Source organism: Podarcis melisellensis (genome assembly GCF_964234715.1).
Source record: "Podarcis melisellensis genome assembly, chromosome: 8".
NCBI classification, from domain to species: Eukaryota; Metazoa; Chordata; class Lepidosauria; order Squamata; family Lacertidae; genus Podarcis; species Podarcis melisellensis.
Window position 1 is genome coordinate 1,503,835 of NC_138540.1, and position 21,295 is coordinate 1,525,129.

The 21,295-nt window shown below is 41.2% G+C and overlaps 2 long non-coding RNA genes across 2 annotated transcripts in view; one reads left to right on the forward strand and one right to left on the reverse strand.

Annotated features, from left to right (window-relative positions):
* Positions 1–21,295, forward strand: part of LOC309375589 — a 173,636-nt gene that overhangs the window by 146,639 nt on the left and 5,702 nt on the right. The window lies entirely within an intron of this gene.
* LOC309375593 overlaps positions 2,836–21,295 on the reverse strand; it is a 50,192-nt gene continuing 31,732 nt past the window's right edge. The window contains exon 2 of the long non-coding RNA XR_014170971.1: positions 2,836–3,265. This is a non-coding gene — a long non-coding RNA (uncharacterized lncRNA). The remainder of the gene's footprint in view (positions 3,266–21,295) is intronic.

Below are 21,295 nucleotides of genomic sequence, written 5' to 3' on the forward strand. Positions count from 1 at the left end.
CAATGTATCTCCGCATAGGCTGTGGCCAGGAGGTGTCCCTTAGCAGGAAAAAGGTTCTCCATCCAGCTTTCGAACTGCATTGATAAAACTGCACAGAAAATAAAATCCGAACAAGTTGAGCGAGACAAACTGAAATGGAATTCCCAGCTCTGGCTGATGATTTGTAGCTTCATTTCCCAGCTGCCCTATCAGCCCCCTTTGAGGCGATGGCACAATGTCACCTTCATGCAGCAGGCACAAGGCTGGCCCTGGGCACCTATAATTTTGCAAAAGTGATGTTCAGGAAAGAAATAAAAATATTGGTTGTTGTTTAGTCATTCAGTCGTGTCCGACTCTTCGTGACCCCCTGGACCAGAGCATGCCAGGCACTTCTGTCTTCCACTGCCTCCCACAGTTTGGTCAAACATGCTTCAAGAACACTATCCAACCATCTCATCCTCTGTCGTCCCCTTCTCCTTTTGCCCTCAATCTTTCCCAACATCAGAGTTTCTTCCAGGGAGTCTTCTCTTCTCATGAGGTGGCCAAAGTATTGGAGCCTCAGCTTCAGGATCTGTCCTTCCAGTGAGCACTCAGGGCTGATTTCCTTCAGTATGGAGAGGTTTGATCTTCTTGCAGTCCATGGGACTCTCAAGAGTCTCCTCCAGCACCATAATTCAAAAGCATCAGTTCTTCGGCTATCAGCCTTCTTTATGGTCCAGCTCTCACTTCCATACATCACTACTGGGAAGACCATAGCTTTAACTATACGGATCTTTGCCGACAAGGTAATGTCTCTGCTTTTTGAGTTGCTGTCTAGGTTTATCATCACTTTTCTCCCAAGAAGCAGGCATCTTTTAATTTTGTGACTGCTGTCACCATCTGCCGTGATCATGGAGCCCAAGAAGGTAAAATATGTCACTGCTTCCATTTCTTCCCCTTCTGTTTGCCAGGAGGTGATGGGACCTGTGGCCATGATCTTAGTTTTTTTGATGTTGAGCTTCAGACCATATTTTACGCTCTCCTCTTTCACCCTCATTAAGAGGTTCTTTAATTCCTCCTCACCCGGCTAGGGAATTCTCATCCCACGTAGAGATTTCTCATGAGACAGATGAGGTGATCAGGCACTCCCATTTCTTTAGGAACTTGCCATAGTTTGCTGTGGTCCTTGCAGTCAAATGCTTTTCCGTATACTTCAGTAGCTTCTTGGCGTGCCTGCAGTGGGCAGGCCATGCAATAACATGTAGGTGCTCTCCAAACAAGTTAACCCACCCAAAGAGCAATTTCCATCTTCAGCTACATGAGTTAGAGATCACATTTTTACTACCCCCATCTGGAATTTCAAAAGCCCTTGGAATAGATAACATCTGGATTGAGTTCTCCTCTTGTTGTTACAGAAACTTCTTTTATTTAATATTATTTTAAAACAGTTTAATACTTCTCTGTACTATTTCATAATCTGCTCCTGGGCAAGAATGAAAAATATCTGAGGGAGGGAGAAATTGTGAGTGTTTTCTGTGAAATGATGCTTCCACCAGCCAATGAAAGGAGCATTGACTCAATGGAAAGATGGAGGGCTCTCTCTCTCTCTCTCTCGCACACTCTCTCCTTCCTTCTCTCTCTGTGCGTGTGCAGAGCACATTCATGGCAGCATAAGAAATTCAATTCAATTTGAATTTAAAGGCAAGTCCACAAAATTCATGCTTTCCAAACATTACACAAACCAAAACACAGCCATCCTTCTGAATTTGCAGTTCTCTGAATTTTGAGACGCACTTCTCCAGCCAAGTAATATACAAAACACATAGACGAGGTAAGGTGTACAAAAAAAATCATACAGCTGTGAAAATATTGTATAAAAATGCACTACTAATTGGTTTGAGAAAATGTGTCTGTTAGGCAAAATGGAAAAAGAAAAATGTGTAGATTCAGATAGTGGGGTAGGAGTTGAAAATAATGCCAATAGAGCTCACATCTGGCAACCAATGGCCCCCTTGGATTCAGATAGTACATGGGTAGATGAGTCAAAGAAGCCCGGGACACAAATTTTCTCAGCCCTCCAGTCTTGGGTGGCTCCTTTAACAGAAGTAATGTATTTAGTGTTAACTCTAGAAGTGTAAACTCAATTCTGATCAAACTAAGTCTCCTAGAGCCCAGAATACACCAGGAGGCTTTATTATGGTATGGTAGTGGGCATAGCTGTGTTGTAACTTTTGAATAAATGTAATCATCATCATCATCATCATCCAGGTTTGTGAAGGTGTAGAGCTGAGATGAAATGCAACATTATTAACCCTTCCCTTGTTCAGTCCATACTGGAGACGGCTCAAGATATCTTCAGGCAACTGACCATTTGCTGTCCTTTCTTGGTCCTGGGCCAAGCACTGGAAATGGTTGGTTTTTCCTAAATTTATCCAAAGGAACTCAAGGCAGCCAATGAATTGTAATAATGAAAACAAGAATTAAAATGTTGTTTTTTATTTTTTTTAAAACCATTATTGGGCATGTGTCAAATGGGAGCAACGCATAGCAACCTCTGCTACTTCCTGGGAAAGCGTGGCTCCCTTGCCTTGCAGGACCCATCTCAGCAAGCAAGGGAGCAAGGAAACAGGCATCTCTCCCCAGCTGTCTGCTGTCTGGGTCGGCTCAATGTTGACGAACGCTGGAGATTCATTTTCCAAGTCTTCTTGAAAGGACATTACGAGGAAGCCACAAACCCAACCCACCCAAATCCCTGCCTCTGGTTGGAGCAGCCCTTCAAAGGTTTCCAAAGGAATAAGTGGCGAGTGGCAGGGAGATGCCAAGTGTGGAAAAGGCCCGATGAAGACTTCAGAAATAACAGAGGCATTTGCAAAGAACTCACAATTCCATTCTTGTTATTTTACTTTTTCAAAATTCCATTTATAATATTTCTCTCACACACAACTCCAGTCACCTTTATTTAACCCTGACATTTCCATGAATTCCTGATCCTCCTCCTGGGGCATCAGAGTAACCTCCCACCTGCTGGGTGCCCAAGTCCTCCCACAGCTGCTGAAATTCCAGAGGTCATAGCAAGAGGAATTTAATCTAGCCGCAAACATGTGCTCATATCTAGCTTGCTCCATAGTCTTCAGATAAAGACTGTCAAGGATGAGCTGGGCTACTTTGTCAAGGAGATAAAGGGTGAGATCCAACCCAACACAGCTCCTGCTGCACAACCTTTCGTGTGATACAGGGCCAATGGCCCCAGACCAGATAGGAACACAGGCAGCTTCTGAGCTTCGCAGAACTCTTCTTCAGGCTTAACCTTAAACAAGAAAGGCAGAAATAAAGACATGTCATTTTCTTGATGAATCACAGCACAGTCTCACTGGTCAGACATCATTGGGTTTGCTGCCAAAACCAAACGGGTTTTCTACAGAATGGTTTGTTTGTCTGCAAGGGAGAGGAAGCCTGGAGGCTCTTTGGCTCTGTTTGATGTCACAATAGAACAGCAATAAATATTGGTTAGTTAACAATAAAAATATTGTGAAGACCTGTCTTAAAAGTACAATTTTAAAGAGATGCCTAAAAGGTGGCAGGGACAGTTTGTGCCAAATGACTACAGGCAGAGAGTTCCACAGGGCAGGGCTTGCTCCCTCGTAAAGGTCAAGCAAACCTCAGGTGCCTGGAGGACCGCCAGAAGTGCCCCATCAGAGGAACTCAGAGTGTAAAGAATCCGATTGTCCTTAAGGTATTTGGGACTCGAGTTGTTCAGGCCTTTGTAAATTAGCACAAAAACTTTGCGCCTGTTTTGACAGCAAATCAACAGCCAGTGTCACTTTCTCAACAGCAGAGGAACACGTTGCCAGTAATTGGCTCCTGTGGCCAGCCCAAAAGATTTTGGCACCTGAGGTTTACCACAAAATCATGCCCCCCCCCCCCCCCCCCGTGCACCAAGGATGAAGGGCAGAGGAAAGATTGACATCAGGAAAAAGGGGTAGAAGAAAAGTCAATCATGGGATATGCTGTCCCAGTGGATTCTGCCACCTGAAGTAGTTGCCTCACCTTGCCTGACCTTGCCCTGCCAAGAGGTAATCTGGCTACTGCATTCTTCCCTAGTTGCAGCTTCTGGACCAGATACAAGGGCAGCCCCACAGACAGTATGTTACAGTAATTCAGCCTGATGTTGGCATTGATCCGCCAGAACTGAACCCTCAAGTGTCAACCCCCCTGGAGCTTGGCCAACAATTGGCAGACTCCAGGGCTGCACTGCTGTGGGGGGAAAACCCAGTGGCAAAGGAAGCCTCTCCAGCACCTGGGGAGGGGCGCCAAGGGGCGGAGCAAACAGCTGGCAGCGCATGCGTAGCGCCCGTATGGAGTGCGCATGCGTGGCGCCTGTACGGACAGTGCTCAAGCGGTAGCTTGTACGGATGCTGCACATGTGATCTTGGCCGCTCTGCAGCTGGGGGGGCAGTGGGCCATCTTGTCACCTCCCCTGGGTTGCACCCCCTGCCCCCCCTTCATACACCCCTGAATAAACCCCTCTTGAAATGGTCATGCTGTAAGATCTGGACTCCCTCCAGACAGACTGAAGGTGTAAATAGGTGAATAAGCCATAGTTCTTAAAGTTGCAACAGTGTCTGCCATGTCTTTAGTTCTCCAAAAGACCACAAACCTTGGGTGAGTGCCTGGAACCCCCTGGGATCTCACCGACACTCGGCAGAGAGTGGGGGTGGTGCCCAACTCTTGTAGCAATATCATCTGATTTGACCCAGGATGATTTGGAGAGCCTAGATGGGTGGACCTAAATCCCCCAGCAGAGTCAGCCCAGCATAGGCACCATCTCTGGGAGCCCTGGGGGCCTCAACACCCACAGAACCTCCACTGCCTATTGGAGCAGCCCCAATCCCATTCCTACTTGCGTGCAAGCAGGAGGGAGCTGGGATCCCTCAGCTGGGAAGGGAGGCTTCCCGTTGCCTAACTGAGAGACAGCCCAAAAGCTGCATCTTTGAGCCCCTGTACCACCATCATATGGGGACTTCCGAGCAGCTCCTGAAGTCAGCCAGAGCCAACTGCTCCAGGCTGCTGAGACTGCGTTTCCCGGGGATGTTAGATGAAATCCGGGGACATTCCGGGGATGGAATTTGTCTGGGGACTTATTCGCAAATCCGGGAACTGTCTCCAGGAAACGGGGACGTCTGGTAACAGTTTGCAGATGAGCTGAGGGTTAAGAAGGGCATGTATGAGAAATGGAAGAAAGGGGAAATCACAAAGGAGGAGCATGCATGAGTAGCCAATAGTTGCAGGGGGGAAGTCAGGCGGGCTAAAGCTCAGAATGAGCTTAGGCTTGCAAGAGAGGTTAAAAACAATTTAAAAAGGTTTATTTGACTATATTCAAAGCCAGAAGAAGAACAAACAAGGGGTAGGTCCTCTGCGTGAAGACGTGAAATGGTATTGGGTGACAGAGAGAAGGCTGGACTGCTCAACCTGGTGATAACAGAAGGAATGATGTAAGGAGGGAGCTGCAGCCCAAGATAGGAAAAGAGAGGGTAAGGGAACAACGAGCTACTTTAAATGAATTCAAATCTCCAAGGCCTGATGAGCTGCACCCAAGCTTGCAGATATAATCGCAGAGTCTCTGTCAATAATCTTTGAGAATTCCTGGAGAACAGTTGAGGTCCCTGCAAACTGGAGGTCTGGGGCTGCAAAAGTAGAGGAGGAGGAGAAGAAGAAGAGTTAGGATTTGATATCCTGCTTTATCACTACCCGAAGGAGTCTCAATCTCCTTTCCTTTCCTCTCCCACAACAAACACTCTGTGAGGTGAGTGAGGCTGAGAGACTTCAGAGAAGTGTGACTAGCCCAAGGTTACCCAGCAGCTGCCACATGGAGGCAGTGGAATTGGAAGCAAAAACAATGTGTGGCACTTTGGTCCTTCAGGCCTTTGGCACTCTCTCCAGGCCTGCCCCCTCACCAGACCAGCAAAAGGCCTCCCCCAGGTCTTTCTGCCAGGCTGGAATATGTCCTTGGATGTTGCTTCTAGCTTGACTGCAAGGTGTCTGCATGTGGGTGTGGGTGTCAAAGTCTCTAAATTGTGTATGAATGGTTTTTGGAATGCAGGGTAAGAGTAGCATTGTTTGTCTTGCCCACTTTCCCCTCTGGTCCTGCTCACACTGGTATGTGGCCCCTGAAAGGTCGCCCATGAGGGAATGTGGCCCTTGCCTGGAAAAGGTTCTCCATCCTACCTCAGAAACTTTCTATACTAAGCAGAAGCAGAGTTTCCCAATAAGACTCATGTGGGGATGATTAGGGAGGCAGGAGAGGATATATTATTTAATGGTATCCTTCCTAACTTGCGCTAGCGAGTTCCATATTCTAGCAGAGTTCCAAACATCTCCCTTTTTAAATTACGCAGCGATCAGCTTGTTGCTGACTCATCTGAGTCTTACTATTAAAGATTCCTTCCTGGTAAAATCCCCTCTAATCCCTCTTAAAAAGAATAAACACAAGAATCTGATTAACGTTAATATAAAAGTAGTTTACTCAACAGATTCATTCAGGTTCACAGACATATCCCTGAAGGCAGACTTAGGTTACATAACAACTAGAATCATTCCATAAAGAAGTTAGTCCCAAGTGACGGCGACTAAGCAGTCACTTCTCCAAACACACAGCAATATCCAAAATGAAGAAGACACACTGATCAGAACATGAAGGCTGTGTGCTCCTTCTTGCTAGTACAACAGACCGCACCCTCTTCAAGTCTTTCCCAGTTCAGGAGGAAACAGGAAGTCTTCTCCCGAGTGGGACAAAACATCCCTTAACATGTCCACTGTAGGGATGTTGTACTTGACTGCAGTTTTACACCCCATAACTCACTCACCTTGTGCCTTTCTTTTTCTTTCTTTCTTTCTTTCTTTCTTTCTTTCTTTCTTTCTTTCTTTCTTTCTTTCTTTCTTTCTCTCTCTCTCTCTCTCTCTCTCTCTCTCTCTCTCTCTTCCTCTTCCTCTTCCCTTTGTTTAGGTAAAATGTTTCCAAGTCAATGTCATTAAACCCAGACCCCATTCAGCTGTAGCCATGTGCATTTTCTTACTTTTATAAACAGCCTTCAGACTGAACTCTTTCTTGAACAGATTTCTTTTCCTTTTTCCCCACAGATCAGGCACCATTGGGCTGCCACCTCAGCTGAGAAAAGCCAACATCCAACATGCTTACTCTTATTTTATTTATTACAGTTATCTATATCCTGCCTTTCAGGATACAAATTAAGTGGCCCCTGCCACTTAATGGATCCAGAGAGTGGTAGGAGATGTTTTATCCCATGCCGATGGCCTTTCAGCTCGTTACATACAGTGAAGATACCAGGTATCCTGACATCTGGCTGGTTGATAGGGAATCAAATACTTATTTCACTCATTATAATGAACATCAATCTCTGACTTTTGTCTTCTAAGTTTCTGGGGGTTTTCCTGTTGTTATTCTGTCTCTCACAGCTACAATAAACCTACCATTAAAATTATGGACTGGTCATTTCTTCATCAGAGGGCAAAGGGGCAAATTTAGCAGATGGTCAAATACTTTTTTCCCTCACTGTACATTGGCTCCTAGTACGTTTCCAAGCACAATTCAAAGTGTTGGTGCTGACCTTTAAAGCCCTAAATGGCCTCAGCCCAGTATACCTGAAGGAGCGTCTCCACTCCCATTGTTCACTGAGGTCCAGCGCCGAGGACCTTCTGGCAGTTCCCTCACTGTAAGGTTACAGGGAACCAGGCAGAGGGCCTTCTACATTAAGGGGTTCAGATCATAGAGCATAAGTGCCAGCTCTAGGGGGCCTGGGGTTGCAGGGCACCCACAACATGGGGCTCCGATGTGACTTCCAGTTTCTACTGCAAGTCATAGAATCATAGAATCATAGAGTTAGAAGAGACCACAAGGGCCATTGAGTCCAACCCCCTGCCAAGCAGGAAACACCATCAGAGCACTCCTGACATATGGTTGTCAAGCCTCTGCTTAAAGACCTCCAAAGAAGGAGACTCCACCACACTCCTTGGCAGCAAATTCCACTGTCAAACAGCTCTTACTGTCAGGAAGTTCTTCCTAATGTTTAGGTGGAATCTTCTTTCTTGTAGTTTGGATCCATTGCTCCATGTCCGCTTCTCTGGAGCAGCAGAAAACAACCTTTCTCCCTCCTCTATGTGACATCCTTTTATATATTTGAACATGGCTATCATATCACCCCTTAACCTCCTCTTCTCCAGGCTAAATATGCCCAGCTCCCTTAGCCGTTCCTCATAAGGCATCGTTTCCAGGCCTTTGACCATTTTGGTTGCCCTCCTCTGGACACGTTCCAGTTTGTCAGTGTCCTTCTTGAACTGTGGTGCCCAGAACTGGACACAGTACTCCAGGTGAGGTCTGACCAGAGCAGAATACAGTGGCACTATTACTTCCCTTGATCTAGATGCTATACTCCTATTGATGCAGCCCAGAATTGCATTGGCTTTTTTAGCTGCCGCGTCATACTATTGGCTCATGTCAAGTTTGTGGTCAACCAAGACTCCTAGATCCTTTTCACATGTACTGCTCTCAAGCCAGGTGTCACCCATCTTGTATTTGTGCCTCTCATTTTTTTTGCCCAAGTGCAATACTTTACATTTCTCCCTGTTAAAATTCATCTTGTTTGTTTTGGCCCAGTTCTCTAATCTGTCAAGGTCGTTTTGAAGTGTGATCCTGTCCTCTGGGGTGTTAGCCACCCCTCCCAGTTTGGTGTCATCTGCAAATTTGATCAGGATGCCCTTGAGTCCATCATCCAAGTCGTTGATAAAGATGTTGAATAAGACCGGGCCCAAGACAGAACCCTGTGGCACCCCACTAGTCACTCTTCTCCAAGATGAAGAGGAACCATTGATGAGCACCCTTTGGGTTCGGTCAGTCAGCCAGTTACAAATCCACTGAGTGGTAGCATAGTCAAGACCACATTTTACCAGCTTCTTTACAAGAATATCATGGGGCACCTTGTCAAATGCCTTGCTGAAATCAAGGTAGGCTACAACCACTGCGTTCCCTTCATCTTGCTGAATGAAAGAGGCAAGATGGCGGCGCAAGCACTTGCAGCGGCTCGGCACTCCGAAGACCGGTATCTTATCTTATCTTATCTACCAGGCTTGTAATTCTGTCAAAAAACGAGATCAGGTTGAGTATATGCATGGGAACTTCCAGTTGAGCCCAATCCCAGCGCAAGCGGGGATTTTTCTGCTTGGAGAATCCCAGGCTTTCCGAAGGGAAAGGGGGTGGTTCGGGGTGCAGTAGCCCCCGAAAACACTCTCTGGTGGATGTCCAGGAGTTCTGGTTCCCGCTGATGCCGAAACGCTGATCGTCTGGCCGTCAGGTAACTCCTATTTGGAGCGAATAGAACGGCGGGCAAGGAAGCGGGCTGAGGGGAAGCCATTGCTGCCTTCGGAAAGCGAAGCCCCGAGCTTGCAGGGAAAGTGCTCAACTCTCAAAACATAAGAAATTCGGACCTAATTTTAACAAAAAAAGGATCAATTTGGCTCAAGGAAGGATTCGGATTAAAAAGTTAAAACTATGGAGGTCAGCCGTCTTCTGAAATCAGCCTAGACGCAGGACTGCAAGCAGAGCTGGAAATGGGGAGTGAGTAGCCGCTAGCGGCTTTGATCTCTTTCCTCCTTCTGAAACTTTTAAAAGTAACTCTTTGAGAAGTAGTAGTGGAAAAATAACAAAGTTAAAAAGGGGGAAGAGGGCTGAAACTTTGAAAGTCCTCAAAGATATAAAGTACTGAGATCGAAGGAGTTAGGGTTAGGGTTATAATTCAGGTTTCACTTTTGGAATATCTGCGCAACGGAGCTTCAGACTCCATTGTTACTATTTTTAGAACAGTGCTTCTTGTTGGGAAGTAAAAGAAAAGAAGGCAATATTTGAATGCTATTTCAGCTGGACTCTCTTCTTTTTTTTTTTTCTCCTTCTTGGAAGGATCGCAAATAGTTAATTTTTAATATCATTATTATTTGGAATAGGGGAAAAATCAAGCTATAAGTTACCAAAAACTTTTTATATTGCAAATAGAATATTTGGGACTTGGAACCCTGTGGTCAAACAGGGAACTACAACTTGTTTTTCTGTTCTGGCTTTTTCTCTTTTGTTTTCTAGGCTGCTTTATTGGTGGCTGATTTCACAGTGGCCGGGATTGCTTTTAAGTGTGGGTGGCTTTTATTTTCTTATATTTTTCTCTTTATAGCAAATTCACGGACTGATTGGATATAACAAATAATATAATGAATTTAATTGGCTAGATACAGTATATTTAAATTGAAATTTTGGACTTATGGAATCTATCTACGGATTATATTTTCCCCAGAATTAGAAACTGTTTAAAGTATTTTTATTTGGATTCAAAACCATTCTTATTTGGACTTGGAACTTATTTGGACTTGGAACTTTCTCTCATTTTTTTTAATTTTATTCTATTTTTCATTTTTTATATTCCCTTTATAACTTTGGATCTATTTTTGCAAGAAATTTGTGACTGGTCAGTATAGTAATGGATTAATATCTCTTCACCCTAATTTTTAAGTTTGACCTGCTCCTATCTCCGGCTTGGGAAGTCCTATTTTACATTTTTGGAATAATTTTTGGACTAATTTTACATTTTTGGATTAACTTTGGTGGGAAGTCTTCGTGAGATACAACTTAAATACAGTTACTATAATTGGATATAGTGGATCATAATTTCCGTAAATGGATTATAATCTTCATAATTGGTTAAAATTCTCCTTATTTACTGTGACTTATCTGTTCTGGATTATTTTGGACTTTGGTTTTTTGCTATCCCCAGCTAATTGGAAATAGCCTAATTGGTGGCGGAAGATACTATTAAGGATTAGCCTAATTGGTGGCAAAAAGCTATACGGGCCATATCATCCTCTCTTCATTATCATCTTTCGGCAGAACTAAAAACTTTTGAATTAGGAACTATTTAATAACTTCTACCTTCCTTTGGCTGGATCTGCAGACCTTACCCTCTCCGATCCTTAGAGGGAGTTGATACACTTTTGTTAATTGGTGTGATTTGATATCATCAAAAGGTTGACTATTATAATTTGAAATTTATTGTTTGTTATAAATAGACATTATGGAAAAAATGGAAAAAAACGAGTGAAGGAACACCAGCGGATAGGAAAGGGTCGAAACAGGAGTCAGAATTTAAAGCAAAAATTTTGAGAATGTTTGCAGAAATTAAACAAAGTGAAAAGAATTTAGAAACTAAATTAGAACAGGTGGATAATAGAATTGGTAAAATGGATAAAAAAAATTGATGAATCAGTTAATGAACTTAAAGGTCAAATAAAAGATGTCTCTAAAATAACACAAAAATTAGAGGAAGGGTGGAAGAGAACGAAAATAGAAATGAAGGAGATGAAAAGAGAGGAAGAGAAAATGAAAACAGGTATGTCAGAGATGAATAAAACCCAGGAGGAAGTTTTTGATGTGATCGCAATGAATGAACTGAGACAGAGAGAAGGCAATCTGAGGTTGAGAGCCATACTGGAGACACAGGGAGAGAACATCAAGGAGAAACTGATAAAAGAGTTGGCCCAATGGTTAGAGATAGAGTCAGAAGAGGTTGCAAAAACAGTTCAAAGTGCATTCAGAATGAGAGTAAGATCAGCTAAAACACGGAAAGTTCCAGGAGACTGTTTAATAACATTTAAAGACAGAGACATGAGAAATCTGATATTACAAAAGAACAGAGAAAAAAGATTAAACAGCAATGGAAGCTATATTATCATCTTTAAAGACATTCCAATAAGACTACTGAAACGAAGAGACCCATACAAAGCATTTGTTCAAATTCTTAAGAGAAACAACATTGAATTCAGATGGGAATTTCCTGAAGGAATTTCATTTTTTTATAAAAGTAAGAAACATAGACTGACAAGTCCAGAAGAGACAAGCAAGTTCCAGAGAAAATATAAAGAATTAAGAGTAGAAGATGATGAAGAAAAAGGAGCTGTAGGAGGAGCAGGAGCAGGAGGAGCGGGTCCAAAGGATGATGATGAAGAAGAGAAAGGAAAGGTGACAGAAGAAGAGGAGGAGGAGGAAGAAGAAGAAGAAGAAGAGAAAGCAGAAGGATTATAAATAACAACAAAAGCCTTTATTTAATTAAGAGGTTATAATGGCATTAAAAATTTGGAATTGGAACATTAATGGAATGAATGACAGGAAAAAAGGAATAAAATTGAGCAATGTTTAAAAAGGAAAAAAAATGGATATAATTTGCCTACAAGAAACTCATGTGGCAAGAAAACATAGAAAAGTTTTGATTAACAAAAGATTGGGAAACAAATTCATATCTTCCGATAAAGATAAGAAAAGAGGGGTTGTATTATATGTGAGGAATAAAATCGAAGCTCAACAAATTTTTAAAGCTGAAGAAGGAAGAATCATTGCAGTCCAGATCAAATGGCAAGGGAAAAAAATAATAATTGTCAGGATCTATGCACCAAATGGAAACAAAACTGATTTTTTAAAAAATTTGGAAGAAAAGCTGTTTGAATATATAGACCAAAAGATTATAATAATGGGGGACATAAATGGTGTGGTGTCATTGGAAATGGATAGACTAAGAGCAGTAGGGCTTAGTAAAGAAGGGAAATTACCAAAGACATTTTTTTCGATGATAAAAAACTGCAACTTAATTGATATTTGGAGATTGAGACACCCACTGGAAAAACAATTTACATTCTATTCAGACCCAAATCAGTCAATGTCGAGAATTGATCAAATATGGGTCTCAAATGAATTAACTCCAAGAATCAGGCAAATAGAAATTCAACCGAAAATAATTTCAGACCATAGCCCAATAAAATTTGAATTACAAGGATATGAAGAGAGAACGTTTAGATGGAGAATGAATGATTATCTCCTAGATGACCAAAAAATTGTTGAGAAAGCCCAAAAGACTCTGATGGACTATTTTATAAACAACTCTAACAAAGGCACGAAAATCAACACAGTATGGGATACCAGCACGGCGGTTATGAGAGGATTTTTTATTCAGCAGAATTCAATTAAAAATAAAAGCAGAGAAAAGGGGGAAAAGGGAAATCTTAAAACAAATAATGGATAATGAACAAAAATTAGTTAAAAAACCGAATAATGAGAAAGTAAAACAGAATATAAAGACTCTGCAAACTCAATTTGTGATGATAATCAACAAAGAAGTAGAATGGAACATAAAAAGAATGAGACAAAGGAACTTTGAATCGGCTAACAAATAAGGTAAATGGCTGGCATGGCAAATCAAAAAAAGAAAAGAACAGAATTCAATCAACAAAATCATCGTGGAGGGTGAAGAAATAGACACTCCAAAAGGTATTTAAAAAGGATTCTTGGATTTTTATAGACATTTATATAAAAGAACAGAGAAGAATAATATGAGGAAGATAGAAAGATATTTAAAGGGAAAAAAGGTGCAGAAGATCCCGACAGAAAAAAAAGATAGGCTGAATGCCCCAATAGAAATTGATGAAATAAAAGAGACTATAAGAGAACTTTAAAAAGGGAAAGCTCCGGGACCAGATGGATTTACAACAAGCTACTATAAAGAAATGAAACACATCCTGTCAATACCCTTGAAAGAAGTTATGGATAATATTCTCAAGGAAAGGGAAATTCCAGAAACATGGAAAGAAGCATTTATTACATTTATACCAAAACAAGATTCGGATTTAACACAAGTTAAAAATTATAGGCCTATTTCATTGCTCAATACAGATTACAAAATTTTTGCAAGTATTTTAGCAAAAAGGATTAAAAAAATATTACAAGAAATTATTCATAAGGATCAAGCGGGTTTCCTACCTGGCACAGATGAAAGATAATGTAAGGAATATACTGTAATTAATATTTTGGAATATCTGACTGCCAGAAATGAGAAACAAGCTATGTTAATATTTGTGGACACAGAAAAGGCCTTTGATAATATATCTTGGGATTTTATGTTAAAAAATTTATAATATATGGAGGTGGGGAAGGAATTTCTCAATGGAATAAAGGCAATATATACAGAACAGAAAGCTAAATTAATTGTAAGCAATATGATTACGGATGAAATAGGGATAACTAAGGGTACACGACAGGGGTGCCCACTTTCGCCACTGTTATTCATCATGGTGCTGGAGGTCTTTCTAAAATCCATAAGGGAAAATGAGGCAATAAAAGGGGTTGCAGTAGGCTGGAATGAATATAAGGTTAAAGCCTTTGCCGATGACCTGGTCATAACGGTGGAAGAGCCTTTGGAAAGTATTAAAAATATACTTGTTGAGGTGGAGAGATTTGGCCAAGTGGCAGGATTTATATTGAATAAAAAAAAGACCAAAATAATTGCTAAGAATATGGATCCAGGCAAGACAGAAATAATACAACAACAAATAGGTATAGAGGTGGTGAAAAAAGTGAAATATTTGGGTATTTGGATAACCCCCAAGAATATAGATTTATATCGGAATAATTATATACCAGTGTGGAATGGGATAAAGAAAGATCTGGAAGTGTGGGGACGAATGAAATTGTCGTTTTGGGGGAGGATTTCAATGATAAAGATGAGCGTGCTGCCAAAGTTATTATTTCTATTGAAAAACGATTCCAATAATCAAGGGGACTGGGACTTTTAAAGAATGACAAAGAGTGATTTCAAGGTATATCTGGCAGGGTAAGAAGCCAAGAATTCAGTTTAAGTTATTAACTGACGCTAAAGAAAGAGGAGGCTTCGCCTTGCCAGACTTGAAACTGTACTATGAAGCCTCATGTCTCTGTTGGTTAAAGGAATGGATAAAATTAGAAAACACGGAGTTGCTAGACATAGAAGGATTTGATAACAGATTTGGATGGCACACGTATCTATGGGCTGAAAAGAAGAAAATCCATAAAGGTTTTGAGAACCACATTTTCCGAAGATCGTTGATAGAAATATGGGATAGGTATAAAAACCTACTTGAACCAAAAACTCCACACTGGTTGTCTCCATTAGAGGTTATGAGTGTTAAAAAAATTAATATGAGAAAGAATTGGATTACATATTGAAATTTGATTGTTAAAGAAGGGGGGAAATGGAAAATGAAACCCTATGAAGAAGTAAAAGAGTTGGTATATGACTGGTTGCATTATTTTCAAATAAATGAAATGTTTTAAAAAGATCTTAAAGAACATGGATATGTAGAGAAAGATTCTAAATTTCAATTAGAAATAATAAATAATGAATATAAAATTATATCCAAAATGTATAAGATATTGTTGGAATGGCATACAAAGGATGAAGAAGTCAAATCAGTTATGATACAATGGGCCAGAGACATTGGTCATAATATACAATTTAATGATTGGATAAAACTATGGAATGAAAGTATTAAATTTACTGCATGTACTGCATTAAAGGAAAATATTATGAAAATGATATATAGATGGTATATTACACCAGTAAAACTAGCAAAAATGTATAAAACATGTAAGAAGTGATAGAAATGTAAAGAAAAGGATGGTACATTTTACCATATGTAGTGGGAATGTAAGAAAGTGAAAAGCTTCTGGGAGTTGATATATAATGAACTGAAAAAAAATGTTGAAATATACATTTGTTAAGAAACCAGAGGCCTTTCTCTTAGGAATTGTCGGAAATGAGATAAATAGAAAGGATCATAAACTTTTCCAATATGCAGTAAACGCGGCAAAATATTACTGGCCCAGAAATGGAAACAAGGGGACTTCCGGAGGCGGCGCCATCGGCAATGGCGGAATCCCTCTGAATTGGAGGGAGAAGCTCCGCAGAAATCGGGTTTACCCGCTGCAGCGAAGCGGGGACCCTCTCGAAAACCGCAGGCGAGTGAAGCCTGCGACCATGGGACTTGGCAGGCACCTTTTGCCCCCCACCCCGTTTTGTAAAGGAACTCGGCAAAGAGCTCCGGAACAAGACGGGGTGTGCGGCGCGGTGCTGAGAGTTGATCGCTACTTCTGCGGAGTGAAGCTGCACAGCTGATGCCGGAGAGCGCTGACCTTTTTCCTTTGAAAATTCGGCTTCTAAACTACAACCCGTGAGTAAGATCCTGTAAAAAATTGGGAGATCAAAGGATTTGTTTCCTTTGACCGACGCAACGAACTTGAATTTGGCACTGAAGCGGGAAGGCGCAAAAAGGAAGTCCGTCTTCCGGTTTTGTAAATAGGACTACAGCAAAGACTTTTGAAGCTAAGAACTGGAAAAGTTTGAACTAAAAGGAGCTAAATTGTAATGCCAGACATAAGAACTCCCTCTCAGAGTGGGGGGGGGGGGTAGGAGAAGAAACCTTTTGATTGGAGGGAAAATGGTGTGGGGGGGGGAGACCACCGCTTAATCCCTGATATTAGTCTGCCAGAGACAGCAGGAAAAGTCTTGCACTGTTTATAGACATTGTAACTATATGTGACTACTCTGCAATTGAACTGAAAATATTGAAGGACCCCCTTTGTAACTGTTGCTTTTGACTGGAAAATTGGAAAGTTAAAAAGGATACTACTGCCTTTAGAAACAAGTTGCTTTGAAAAGAACATTGTGGCCAAGGTCCTCCCCTAGAGGAGGCTTGTGACATAGCTGGGGATTTTCCGCTACAGCTGGCTAGGAAATTTTCCCATTACAAAAGAAATCTGAACCGTGAGAGTGACCTTGAGTTCTAAAGATAAAGTAATGGATCAGCTCAAACCCCAGGAAAAACCTTCAAGGATAAAAACCAGGCAGCAACAACGAAGACAATCAATAGTAGCCCCTCCTGTCCTAGGAAAAGAAGATACTGGGCAACCTGGAGCAAAAGGTTTGGGCTCTGAAGAGACATTAAATGCATCATTAGATAAAATATTTGGAGCTTTGGAAAAATTGTCAGCCAAAATTGATTTAAACACCACAACTATCAGCTCTAACACACAGGCCATTGATCGATTGCTGCAGGAATCTAAATTGACAAGAAAAATTGCTGAGGAAGCAAAAGAGAAGGCGTTGGCAGTAGAAGAAAAGATACAGCCAATTAACAAACAACTAGAGCAGTGTTTCCCAACCTTGGGCCTCCAGCTGTTTTTGAACTACAATTCCCATCATCCCTGACCACTGGTCTTGCTAGCTAGGGATGATGGGAGTTGTAGGCCAAAAACATCTGGAGGCCCAAGGTTGGGAAACACTGAACTAGAGGACCATAAGGCACAATTGTCCTTAATTGAACTTAAAGATAAACAGACCAATTTAAGGATCAGGGCGGTACCAGAATTGGAAGAAGGTAATTTGAGTGACTTCCTTACACAGGAATTTGAAGAATTCTGGGGCCTTGATCCAGATAAAGACTTTAAGATAGTGACTGCCTTTAGACTTGGCAAAGGGGGCAAAGGGGGAAGAAAGAACAGGGTAAGAGACTGTTTGATTACATTCAGATCCAAAGAAGAGAGGGATAAAATATTGAGCCTTCATTACCAGAAATCATTGGAAATAGAGGATTCAAGGATAGAAATTTTTAAAGATATCCCAAAACATCTACTGGACCTTAGAGCTAATTATGGAGACCTAGTGTACTTGCTAAGAAGAAACAGTATTATTTTCAGGTGGGAGTTTCCCCAGGGCCTGTCTTTCACTTACAAAGGGAAAAAGGTGAAGATAAGATCAGAGGAGGACAAAGTGAGATTTCTGAAAGACCACGAGGAAGATCTACAAAAAGAGGCAGAGGAAAAAGAACCGAAGATACCAAGACCAGGAGTTTCGGACCCAGCAAAGTTACCATTGGGACTGGATAAACCAGAGAAAGTGATACCACTGACAGATCAAGAACAACTATTAGGAGCAGTTGGAGGGAAAACAGAATAATTACACAATGTCTCTGCAGGTATTAAGTTGGAACCTTTGAGGTTTGAACTCCCCTGACAAGAGGAAAAGAATCTTTCATCTATTGAAAAAGGAAAAATTGGACTTGATTTGTTTGCAAGAAACCCACGTGACCAGAACACATAGGAAAGTATTAATTAATAAAAGACTAGTCCAAGAATTTATCTCATCAGATAAAGTTAAAAAGAGAGGAGTCGTGATCCTAGAGGACTGGGGTTTAGCCATCATCATTCCAATATTCAAGAAAGGAAACAGAACTGAGCCCACTGCCAGACGCTTGGAGCTTGCATGCCAAAGAAAGCAAAAGGATCCTTGCCAACAATAATGAAGCCTATTAACACTAGTTTGAAGACTGACAGGAAAGATGCTATATGTCTATAAAGAGGCTGAGGGAGATAATTTTCCCCTTCAATACGGATGTCTGGGTACCGCTGGCTAATAACCTGCATGTACTCCTCAAACACCCGTCTGTATCCTCAGGAAACACAGATCTGGAACTTGAGCAGCGGCCCCATCGCGTAGGCCATGCGCAGCTTCTTCCCGGGCGGCAACCCGTCCGTCTGAGCGCCAGAGCTGCCCAGCCCCGCCGCCAGCAGGAAACGTGAGGCTGTGTTTTAAAGCCTGCTTAAAGATGGTGAGACTGTGAAAGGACTGCCATACTGAGTGAGTTAAAGGGGACCCGCCTTCTTCATCCCAATCTGATACGTTTGGAGTCTCAGAGACAGCTGTGACCCTCTTGACTCTTCGGGATTTAAAAAGACATACACCCCGGGCACTCTGTGTTTAGAGTCAGGGTGAGGCTGTGTTTAAAGTTTGTTTAAAGACGGTGAGACTGCGAAAGGACTGCCATACCGAGTGAGTTAAAGGGGACCCGCCTTCTTCATCCCAATCTGATATGTTTGGAGTCTCAGAGACAGCTGTGACCCTCTTGACTCTTCGGGATTTAAAGAGACATACACCCCGGGCACTCTGTGTTTAGAGTCAGGGAACGTGAGGCTGTGTTTAAAGTTTGTTTAAAGACGGTGAGACTGTGAAAGGACTGCCATACTGAGTGAGTTAAAGGGGACCCGCTTTATTCATTCCAATCTGATACGTTTGGAGCCTCAGAGACAGCTGTGAGCCCCTTGACTCTTTGGGATTTAAAGAGACATACACCCCGGGCACTCTGTGTTTAGAGTCAGGGAATGTGAGGCTGTGTTTAAAGTTTGTTTAAAGACGGTGAGACTGTGAAAGGACTGCTATACTGAGTGAGTTAAAGGGGATCCGCCTTATTCATTCCAATCTGATACGTTTGGAGCCTCAGAGACAGCTGTGACCCTCTTAACTCTTCGGGATTTAAAGAGACATACACCCCGGGATTCAAAGTTAAAGAATACGTCTTCGCAGAACCTTGCCCATAAGTTTGGAAATCCCTTGAATCTGGAAGTGTTTTTGGTGGTCCAGGCGTTTATTATGCTTAAATTATAAGATCCTGAGGATTTAAATACGTGCCTGGATTTAGGTACAGTTAAAACTGTATTATTACTATCTGATCTTAATTAAGGGCCAATTTTCGTACTGTTCCAACTTAGTCAATTTTGGATTTTTGTTATAATATCTGAGAGACGTTAATCTTGTTATCTTGTTACCTTGTTACCTCCATATCTTACCTATATAGTACCTATTTTATTATACAGTGTATTAGGAAGAACTAAGCTTAAATATACAAATGCCGAACGGCTCTAAGAAGGGGGTGGCAACACCAGCGTAAAGGAGGCCTTCAAGACAAGAAGAGGGGAAGGAGGCAAGAGAAATTAGAGATTATGATAGCTTGATGGCCGAAATAAGAAAGGAATTTAAAAACAATGAACATTATATCGAGAGAAAACTGATAGAGGTACAAGAAACTCTAGATAAAAAATTGGAGGAAGTGGTGGGGGAATTGAAAGGGAAAGTTAAAGATCTCTCGGTAAAAACTAAGGTTTTGGAGGACTCAGTGAAGAGGGTGCAAAAAGACACGAAAGACAGTAAGAAAGAGATGGACAGGCTTAGACTAGAAGTTAAAGAAATAAGAGCAACACAGGAAGAGTTGTTGGATAACATGGCTATGACGCAGATGCGACAAAATCAATCTAACCTAAAATTTAGAGGAATACCAGAGGATTTAAATGAGAATATTAGAGCTAAAGTGGTGAAAGAGCTGGCAATATGGCTAGATAGAAAAGAAGAAGAGATAAACCATTGCTTGGTAAACATATTTCGAATAAGAATAAAATCGGCCAAAGCTAGAGGGGAAAAATTGCCAGGAGATGTAATAGTCATGTTTAACTCATTGGAGATAAGAAATGAAATCTTGAAACAGAACTATGTTAAAAGGTTATATATTGAAGAAAACCCAATTATTATTTACAAAGAGATCCCTTCGAGATTTCTTCGAAGGAGGGACCCATATAAAAGATTAACAAATCAACTGAAGAAAAATGGGATCTTGTATAGATGGGAGTTTCCAGAAGGTATTTCATTTTATTTCAAAGAAAAAAAGTTTAAACTGTCCACTATCTCAGAACTTCAAAAATTCGCAAGGAGATACGAGAAGGACCTGGGGAAAATGATGGAGGAGGAGGAGGTAGAGGAGGAGACAGAGAACCAGCAAGGAGAAGGAAAAGGAGGGTGTGAAGAAGAAGAAAGAGAGGAGAGCTTAACAGGAGAAAGAGAAGAACTAGAGAAAGGAGACAAAGAACACTAGATTGTACATAGGTTCAACAAGCTAATTAACAATATATAATAGATGGCACTAAAAATACTAAACTGGAATGTGAATGGATTGAATAATAAGAATAAAAGGAATCAGATTACACACGTACTATTGAAAAAGAATTGTGACTTAATATGTCTCCAAGAGACGCACATAATAAATAAGCATAAGAGATTACTAAGCAATAAGAGATTGGGAATAGATTTCGTGACATCAGATAGAGTGAAGAAAAGAGGGGTGGTAATATATATAAAGGAAAAATATGATCCACAATTATTATATAAAGATGACCAAGGGAGAGTAGTTATTGTTCAGATAGTGTTTCAGGGAGAAAAAATAATTGTCGTGGGAATATATGCTCCAAATGACAAAAAATCAGCCTTTTATTTGGAATTAGGAGACAAATTGATGGAATGGATAGACCAAAAAATGATATTGATGGGCGATTTTAACGGGGTGGTATCTCCAAACCTAGACAAGTCAACAAAAAAACATGAGAAGAAGGAAGGTAAATTACCGAGATCCTTCTTTGATATGGTAAATAATCTGGGACTGATTGATGCGTGGAGACTCAAAAACGCTACTACAAAACAATATACTTTTTTTTCAAACCCAAATCAGAGTTGGGGGAGAATAGACAGCATCTGGATTTCGAAGGAACTAACCCAAAATCTAATTAAATCGGAAATTCTTCCAAGAATTATATCTGATCATAATG